This window comes from Sinocyclocheilus rhinocerous, unplaced genomic scaffold (genome assembly GCF_001515625.1).
Source record: "Sinocyclocheilus rhinocerous isolate Xijiao unplaced genomic scaffold, SAMN03320098_v1.1 scaffold1157, whole genome shotgun sequence".
Taxonomy (NCBI): Eukaryota; Metazoa; Chordata; class Actinopteri; order Cypriniformes; family Cyprinidae; genus Sinocyclocheilus; species Sinocyclocheilus rhinocerous.
Genome location: NW_015631716.1, coordinates 1,163,201 through 1,171,564, shown reverse-complemented (window position 1 = coordinate 1,171,564; position 8,364 = coordinate 1,163,201). Strand labels below are relative to the sequence as shown.

The window sequence follows — 8,364 nt, the reverse complement described above, 5'->3', positions numbered from 1 at the left end:
AGCCCAGGAAGGGCTCCTGATCCCCAATTCAGCCCAGGAAGGGCTCCTGATTTCTCGTTAAGCCCAGGAAGGGCTCCTGATCCCCAATTCAGCCCAGGAAGGGCTCCTGATCCCCAATTCAGCCCTGGAAGGGCTCCTGATCTGCAATTCAGCGCAGGAAGGGTTGTCGGTTATTGTGAATGTTACCCTGTGTGTTGATGTCTACCCTGTCTGGATCTCCTGTTGTCATATCATTAAATATCCTTTTATTCGTCATCTTCGTCATCCTGCCTGATCTCTGGAAAACCCTGCCCGTGACATATATATATATATCTCATTGGTTTTGTCCAAACAGTTAAAATCAACAGTTTTGGACCCCATTGACTTTCAGTGTATGGACAAAAACAATCAAAATATTCCTCAAAAGATCTTTTGAGATGCACAGAACAAAGAACGTTATACAGGTTTGGAATGACATGAGGGTGAGTAAATGGGATAACTTTCATTTTTAGGTGAACTATCCCAAAATCTATTTTGGGGGGACACTAAAACTTACATACCGGACTGGCAGGTATGGCATCTTTAACACTGAAGTAGAAACCAAAGTAGATGATGTTGAAAACGCCATGCCGTCCTAGGGTGGAGGTCAGGCCCTTATTAAGCCCGCGGAGACCGAAGCCGTCTGTGTTTATAATCATTCTGGCCTGTGCAAATGTAGAGGGTTGCTGCAAGGAAAAACAGAGAGCAAAAACATTAGGATCCTCAAAATGAATGACTAAGACATTTTGTAACAAGACAAAGGCAAAAACAATACCAAGACGACAATTAACAGCTGTAGTCTCTTACCACTTTGAATGAATCCCTGTTGGCCTGTAGGCTCACTTTCACTACTTCAAATGGATTTACAACCAGTGCCTGGGTTAACCCCGACCCCAAGCCAGCCACAGAGAGAGCCTAGCATATTGAAGCAGGCAGAATTACATTACAGGAGAACATGACGCCACATGACAAACGAGAAAGACACAAGGACTATAAAGAAAGTCACTTTGTGTTTAATTCAGAACAGACTGTATTTTTTAGATGACCAGTCAACACTTAAGGTATGCCACACAAATCCCATAACTCAAAGGAACAATGCTACTGTGACACTTAGCCTTTTAGAAACGTGTTTGTCCAGACGCAGAGCTTGACTTTAACCCACAAATGAATGAATGAAACTGCCACGTCAATCTTTCTCAGAGGTTAGAAAGGAAACGCAGACAGGAATCAAAGATGAGTGAACTGGCTCAGACAAAATGACTGGGACAAAGATAAATTACTTCATATGTTGCAATAACAGCTCAACTCAACTGTATGACGGAGCAAAAGGTTTCATAATTTCATACTAGCTGAACAGAGAAGCATTGGGCCTATAGCTCACCAAATTAACAGCAGTGGTCATGTTAGCATAGTCATAGTTTTTGTCTTTTGATGAAAAATGTAATTTCAGTTTACTTAATACTTTGCCATGCCATATTAATTCGTTGTGCATTTTACACTGACTACAATGTCTGACTGCAGTGTCAGACTGTATCAGGCACAAACTTCATAAAATGTATCAACATTTTTCAGTTTAAATATGTATCAAACATTTTCAGTGCTTTAGAGACTGAATATAGCATTACGTTTTTTTTTTTTATGTGAAGCCTCTTATGCTCACCAAGGCTGTATTTAAAAAAAAAAAAAATACAGTAAAACATCAGTAATATTGTGAATATTATTAAAACAATTTAAAACAACTTTTTGATTTGAATATATTTTAAAAAGTAATTTATTCCTGTGATGATAATCTTATTATGAATATTATATCTTATTATTATGAAAACAGTTACTGCTTAATATTTTTATGGAAACCGTGATACATTTTTTTTTCAGGATTCTTTGATGAATAGACAGCTCAAAAGAAGAGCATTTGTTTGAAATAAAAAAAATGTATACTTGAATATTTATTATTGCTGATAGTGATTATATACGTCATTTTATTTGATATATTATTTTATATATCATATGCAACTAAATCGTTTTTTCTTCTCATTGTCAGTGAATCGGTAATATATTGCACTGTTATAATTTTCTTGTCCTACATTTCAGTATGTTTACATTACAATCACCTAATCATCATCATGGTGTGTCTTTATCTCGCTACCGACAATAAAAAATCACATGAATCAACATTTCCGTCAGTAATTTTGAGGAAGAATAACATTGCTAAACAGACAAATAAAATATGTAGTAAGGTTTTATTCTTATGATTTGTAGCTCTCCATTCAAGCACTTGACCTGTATGTCAGCAGGCTTCAGGCCTACTTGAAGAGTGACAAAGGAGATCTTTGAGTGTGTTTGCATAAGGTGAGCTGGGGATAGTCCACACCCACACCCTCGATTAATACGAAATTGTGTGTGTGATGATTACACTTGCACATTTTGTTTTTTTGTGTGTGTGTATGCGTAGCCATGTATACAAGCTTGTGCATACACTGCAAGACAGTGTGAGAGCCTCATTACTCATTTTCTGTCTGAAAACCGGACATCTCCTTGACCGTGTTTACAGAGCCAGCCATCCGCTCTTTAATTTTTTATTTGTCATATTACTGCATGTCTTCATCAATCATACGGAGTCGTTTCAGCTGGGGGCGGAGCCACAGCTCAATCGCTCTGTTGAATTCACTTACGGCCTTGGAAATGATCTCACTCAACCTCCTGCCTCTCACACACTCCGTACATCAATCTTCCCAGCGCCTGTGGGCTCTGTGTGGATTGAGATCTCTAGCTAGAGAGGGCGGAGATAGGTGTGATTGATAATGCAGGTGAATGTTTTGCCCCTTCGACGAGGCAGTGGATGCGAGTTCCGCCACTGGGCTCAGCCGTCAAGCCTGCTGCCACACTGAAAGACTGCTGTCAAAGTAATGGGCTATCTTTCACATGCCTTGCTGAGCCGCATTCGTCTCGATTACACTTCATTCCCGCTGCCAGCACGCCATGTAATGAGGAGAGTGCTTCGCTTGACTGTGATTGTGATTGTGTGTATAGTATCAATGACCGTGTGTGTATATATATATATATATATATATCTTGCCTGTATCAGATGACTTACCATGCCGGGTGATAAAGGAGTAAAGCTCAACAGCTTCTTGTACTGCTCAAAGGTAAAAAACTGCAAAGAAGATCAGGACAACCTGTCAGGATGTGTTTTCAGACGCAACATGCATTCACATACATGCACGCAGACAAGATGAATGCTCACACCCTAAGCAAACACAGCTCAACTGTAGTAAATGAGAACACTCAAGCTGTCAACATGACACTGAGCAAACACAAGTACACACATAGATGACTATTAGGACGATGTATAATTCTTTATATTAGTAAAGATTTGCTCAGCTTGACAGATATTAGATAATAAAACATTGGAGGACTGATGGAGGCCTGTTAATAGGTTTAAATCAACAGACGTGGAGCATCATGGATTCATGGATTAATGTTGAATGAATAGAAAATTCTCTCATCATTTACTCAACCTCATGTCGTTACAAATCCGCATGATTTATTCTGTGGTACACAAAAGGAATTCTGAAAAATATCCTGACTACTCTTTTCAGTAAAAAGTGAATGAATAATGATTTGGGGCATCAAGCTCCAAAATGACAAATGTAGCACCATTAAACTTGTGCACTATATTCCAATTTATACAATAGTTTTGTGTGATGAATAGATTGAAGATTAATTGAATAGACTTAAACGTACACCCTAGCTCTTCTTCTTCACTTTCAGGGAAAAAGGGCAAAAACTGTACCTTAAAAGGTTCATATTAACTTGAGGGAACACATTACTACTCTATGGAACTAATATACACTTTTTAGGGCTAAATAAGGTACAAAAATGTCCCTTTAAGGGTATTGCCCCAGTGACAAGCTGTTTTGACATTTTGTTCTGACAGTACTGGCAAGTTAATGAGAGTTAAACAGAGTAGCAGTGATGCCCGATTTGTGAATGGATAGTTCTTTAGTCAGTTTTTATTCCCTGAATAGGTTAATCTAGCTCACTTTGCATGATTTGTTCATAAATTGTCATTGAGTCAATGATCCAGTTGTGGCAGTTACTCTTCATTTTCAGTGAATAAAAGCTTACATTTTGGTCTGTTCGACACACAACTATACTACACTTTTAAAAATAAAGGTTCTTTATATGATTCCATGAAGAACCTTTAATATATCCATGGAACAGTTCCATTACACAAAAGGTTCAGTGGAAAAGGCTTCTTTTGAGTGTTAAAATGTTCTTCACACTAAGAAGAAAATGGTTATTTTGAGAACTGTTCACTGAAGAATGGTTCTTCTATGGCATCTCTGTGAAAACGTCCTTTTGAAATATTTCTTTTTAAGAGTGTATGGCCTGAGAAGACTTAGATTAAGCCACACGAGTTGCAGAGTATGGACTACATTTCTGATGCTTTTGAGCCCTTTTTGAAACTAAAAATCTCCAATCCACATTCACTGGATGAAAGTCACCACAATATTATTCAAAATGTATCTTTTTGTGCTCCACGTAGGAAAGAAAGTCAAATGGGTTGAACGACATGATTACATGATAACAGAATTTTCATGTGGATTTTCAGGTGAACAAGTCCTTTATGGTAAACGGTTAAAGCATGTTGAGTCTACCAAACCAAAGCTTTCCAATAATGGAATTAAACCCCTTCCAGATATTTTTTTAGATTGGAAAAGTGAGACATTAATGTGCTCGCTCTGCTTTCAGACACCCATTTGGAGGTGCCCATAACCTATGGCCTAAAGCCACAGTGAGTGTTCATCTAAACTCAAGAGTGTATATATGTACTGTTTATTCATGATACTAAAGTGAGGCCAGTAGCAATCTTTGGCCATATAGGTCAATATTGGGAGTTCTCAACAGCAAACACATGTGGCATGACGACAAACATAGAGAGAGGCTGAGTGTTTTTGATCCTCCTGGCTAAAGCCGGTACGCTGAGGACACACGTATGTGGTCTGTGTGTATGCTTAAACTCGGAAGGCCAGGTTGCAAAGATCAGAGCGTGTATGGTTTAAGTGATGAGTTTAAGCTCAAGTCAAATGTGGTTCCTGTTACCTTCACTGCTCTCTTTGGGGTCTCGGCCAAAATGGGGGGGGGGGAGGATTCCCTTGTAGAAGCCATACACGCTGTTGAGGAAAAGACATCGCTCACTGGTTTTGAGACACATGATAAATAAATGAAGATTTATGTACAAGCCACATTTAAGCATCTATTTGGCAAATTATGTGTGCAGTAACGAAACAACAAAAACAATTTGCATCTCATAGAAGATTAATTTCAATATGGAATTACAGTTTGACATGGTAAACACCAAGGCTAGGCTGTATGGGTGATTTGCTCCAATATGTACTTTAACTAATTATGTACTAGCCCTCTTACCACTTGATTTTAACATAATTACAAAAAATTCCTTGAAACTGTGAAACCCAAGAATACCATAACAATTAAATATTCTTATTCCATTTTCTCAATTTTTTCAAATAAGCAAGTAAGTAAGTGAGCAAGTGAGTAAGTAAGTAAATACATGTTTTAAAATAAATTTAGACATTTTGGTAGCAAGCAAAAAAATGGAAAAAAGCTGATCAAGCAGGCAGTGAAAATGCTGAAACAGTGCATATGCTGTGTGAATATGGCATGGAAAAATATTTACTGCATCAATAAATGGAGCATTATGAAAGCATAATGGAAGACAAAGCTACAGATAATGCAACAAATATATATATATATATATATATATATATATATATTCAAATATTCAAAATAAATAAATGAATAAATACTACTACTACTACTTCTATTACTACTACTGCTACTAATTTAAACGTAAACTTAATATCTGAATCTAAAATATTTAAATCTGAGTTTAATGTAATTAGCAACAGAATTAAAGCTAATGTAGATTTGATGTAAAACCAGAAATAAGCAGATTTAACTATGACTCTGATTATTGATTGATTGATTAATGCAGCTGAATTATTAGAAGACTTGACTGAATTTGTGTTTAGGCTTAATCCTAATTGGTGCAACCCATCTAATGTGTCCAGCTGACTTAAGTAAATGACCAAGTGGCTTGAGTCTGTTACACAGACACAGATGTGACTAATATTTGCAACTATCACACATCTTGACTCATGGTGCTACACATAAGAATGCTGAATCCTACTCTGATGTGTGAATACTATGGAAATCCACCCCCATTATCATGTATTGAGCTCAGCTTCGCTGTAATGCACTACTGTTTCCAGGGTACTGTTTCTAAACCAGAACAGGTTAAACTGGTCTAAACACACAAACAAGCACTTATAAATGAAAACAAAAGCCCTCAACCAATGGAACTACATTTTTAGGTTTTCAATGTCTAAAAAGGCAGTGACAGCCAAGCCATCTCTTGGCATTAGAGTCAAAGCGTGTGAGATACTTCAGCTTCTGCTATATAATTAATAATGAGTTATTAAGAGCGATTAACTGTCACAGTATTTCTTTAAAGAAAGCAGCTTTAAGGGATACTTATCAAATAATAGAGTTAGAACTGCAAATAGACATAGACGGTAACCCTTGACAGGTGTCTGTATGATAAGCAAATTAACCCAAACAGTATTTGTCTTCCAACAGCATTATCACTAATATCTTTTCTCATTTGAATATACTTAGAAAGCTGAAATATGTTCGAATTAATCTAGATATAACCATATATCAAGGCTACTTGCATAACTGTCGTGATACAGGTTTAACGTTTTAACGGCACAAATTGTATTTTCTTGTAAAAGTGTGATAGTCAAATATTTTCTTCGATTTTAAATATACAGGATCTCACGGACATTCACAACCAGCTTTAGCAAACGGTGACCAAAATAAGTGTCAGCATTTTGAGATTCCAGTCTGATCAATGCTTCAGCACGTTCTCGCCACCCCTAAACGCAGATATGTGCACTTTGAGAAGCAGTCATTGTTTGGAGAGCACATGTACTTTTTCTGAAGCTGAAACCTGACTCTGTTATGCTTTCTGTCAAGCTGAAAGTCAGGACAAGCCTGAGCAAGGGGAAACACCTGAGCTTTTCTTCTCACTCCTCATTCTCTTATACAAAAACTCTGCAGTATGGTAAAGAGCTAACATTTACCTAGAATTGTGCGTGTAGTTTCGGCATTGTAGTAATATGTCAAAAAGAAAAGGTCTGTCATTGGATTTATTGTGGTGTGATACAATTGGTTAGTAGGGATGACAATAAAAATTGATGCCTAAAATCATCAGGTCATTCTGCCTCTTTTTTAGAGCTGTATTAGCTAAACTTTATTGAAGACTTTTAATCAAAGAAATCAAAAGACGATTTCATTCTTTGAAGTCCACATAATGCCAATTTTAAGAATTAAAGTAAAGATGAGGATTATACTATTTTGTTTAGAATTTGGAAGAAGTTTACCCGGAAACAAAAGAAAAAAACGAATGAGTAGACAGATGCAGTCATTAGTATTTTTTACTGTCAAATTGGATCATGCCTCAAACATGTTCTATGAAATATCTCAAAGGTATATAATGTTTAGGGCTGTCAAAAAATGTATGAATACCATGATATGCTTATTAATTGAATTATTCACAAATAAACTGCAAATTAATCACAATCAATAGCAATATCTTGGCAATACAATACATTTCAGTTTGGTAGCATTAATAACAACGCATCAGATATCATAAACTAACAATAAACAATACGTTCACAGCATTTATTAACAAGTTATTGTTAATTTCTACATACAGATTATATAGATTTATACAGATTATGAATACACATAAATATATAAATCAACATTACTATATTGTGACAGAACACGAAAGAACACTGAAAAATAGTACATTTGTAAATTAACATTAATTTTCACTACTGTGCTGGTGATTTGTTTGAAAGAAATTATTACTTTTATTTAGCAAAGATGCATTAAATTGATCAAAGGTAACAGTAAAGACATTTACAATATAACAAAAGATAATATTTTTCAAATCAATCCTGTTCTTTTGAACTTAAAAATATAAAATAAAAGCATGTTTATTACGCATTTTGGGAGACACAACAAATTAATAGAGAAAGAAATTATATTTCAATATTCCTATGAAATATTATTTATTATTATGAAAATCTTGTCAATTATTACTCCCATTACACTTCTTTTTTCATTACATGTTGCCCCAAAAACACATTAATATGCAAATTAGATTTCGTTTATAGATACATTATATATAATGAGAAAACCTGTTTATTGCCATTTTACACACATTTTGCATAAAGAAAAATGATATATCAA

At 35.7% G+C, this 8,364-nt stretch overlaps 1 pseudogene; it reads right to left on the bottom strand.

Moving 5' to 3' along the window:
* Positions 1-8,364, bottom strand: part of LOC107741873 (mitochondrial 2-oxodicarboxylate carrier-like) — a 103,117-nt pseudogene that overhangs the window by 9,296 nt on the left and 85,457 nt on the right.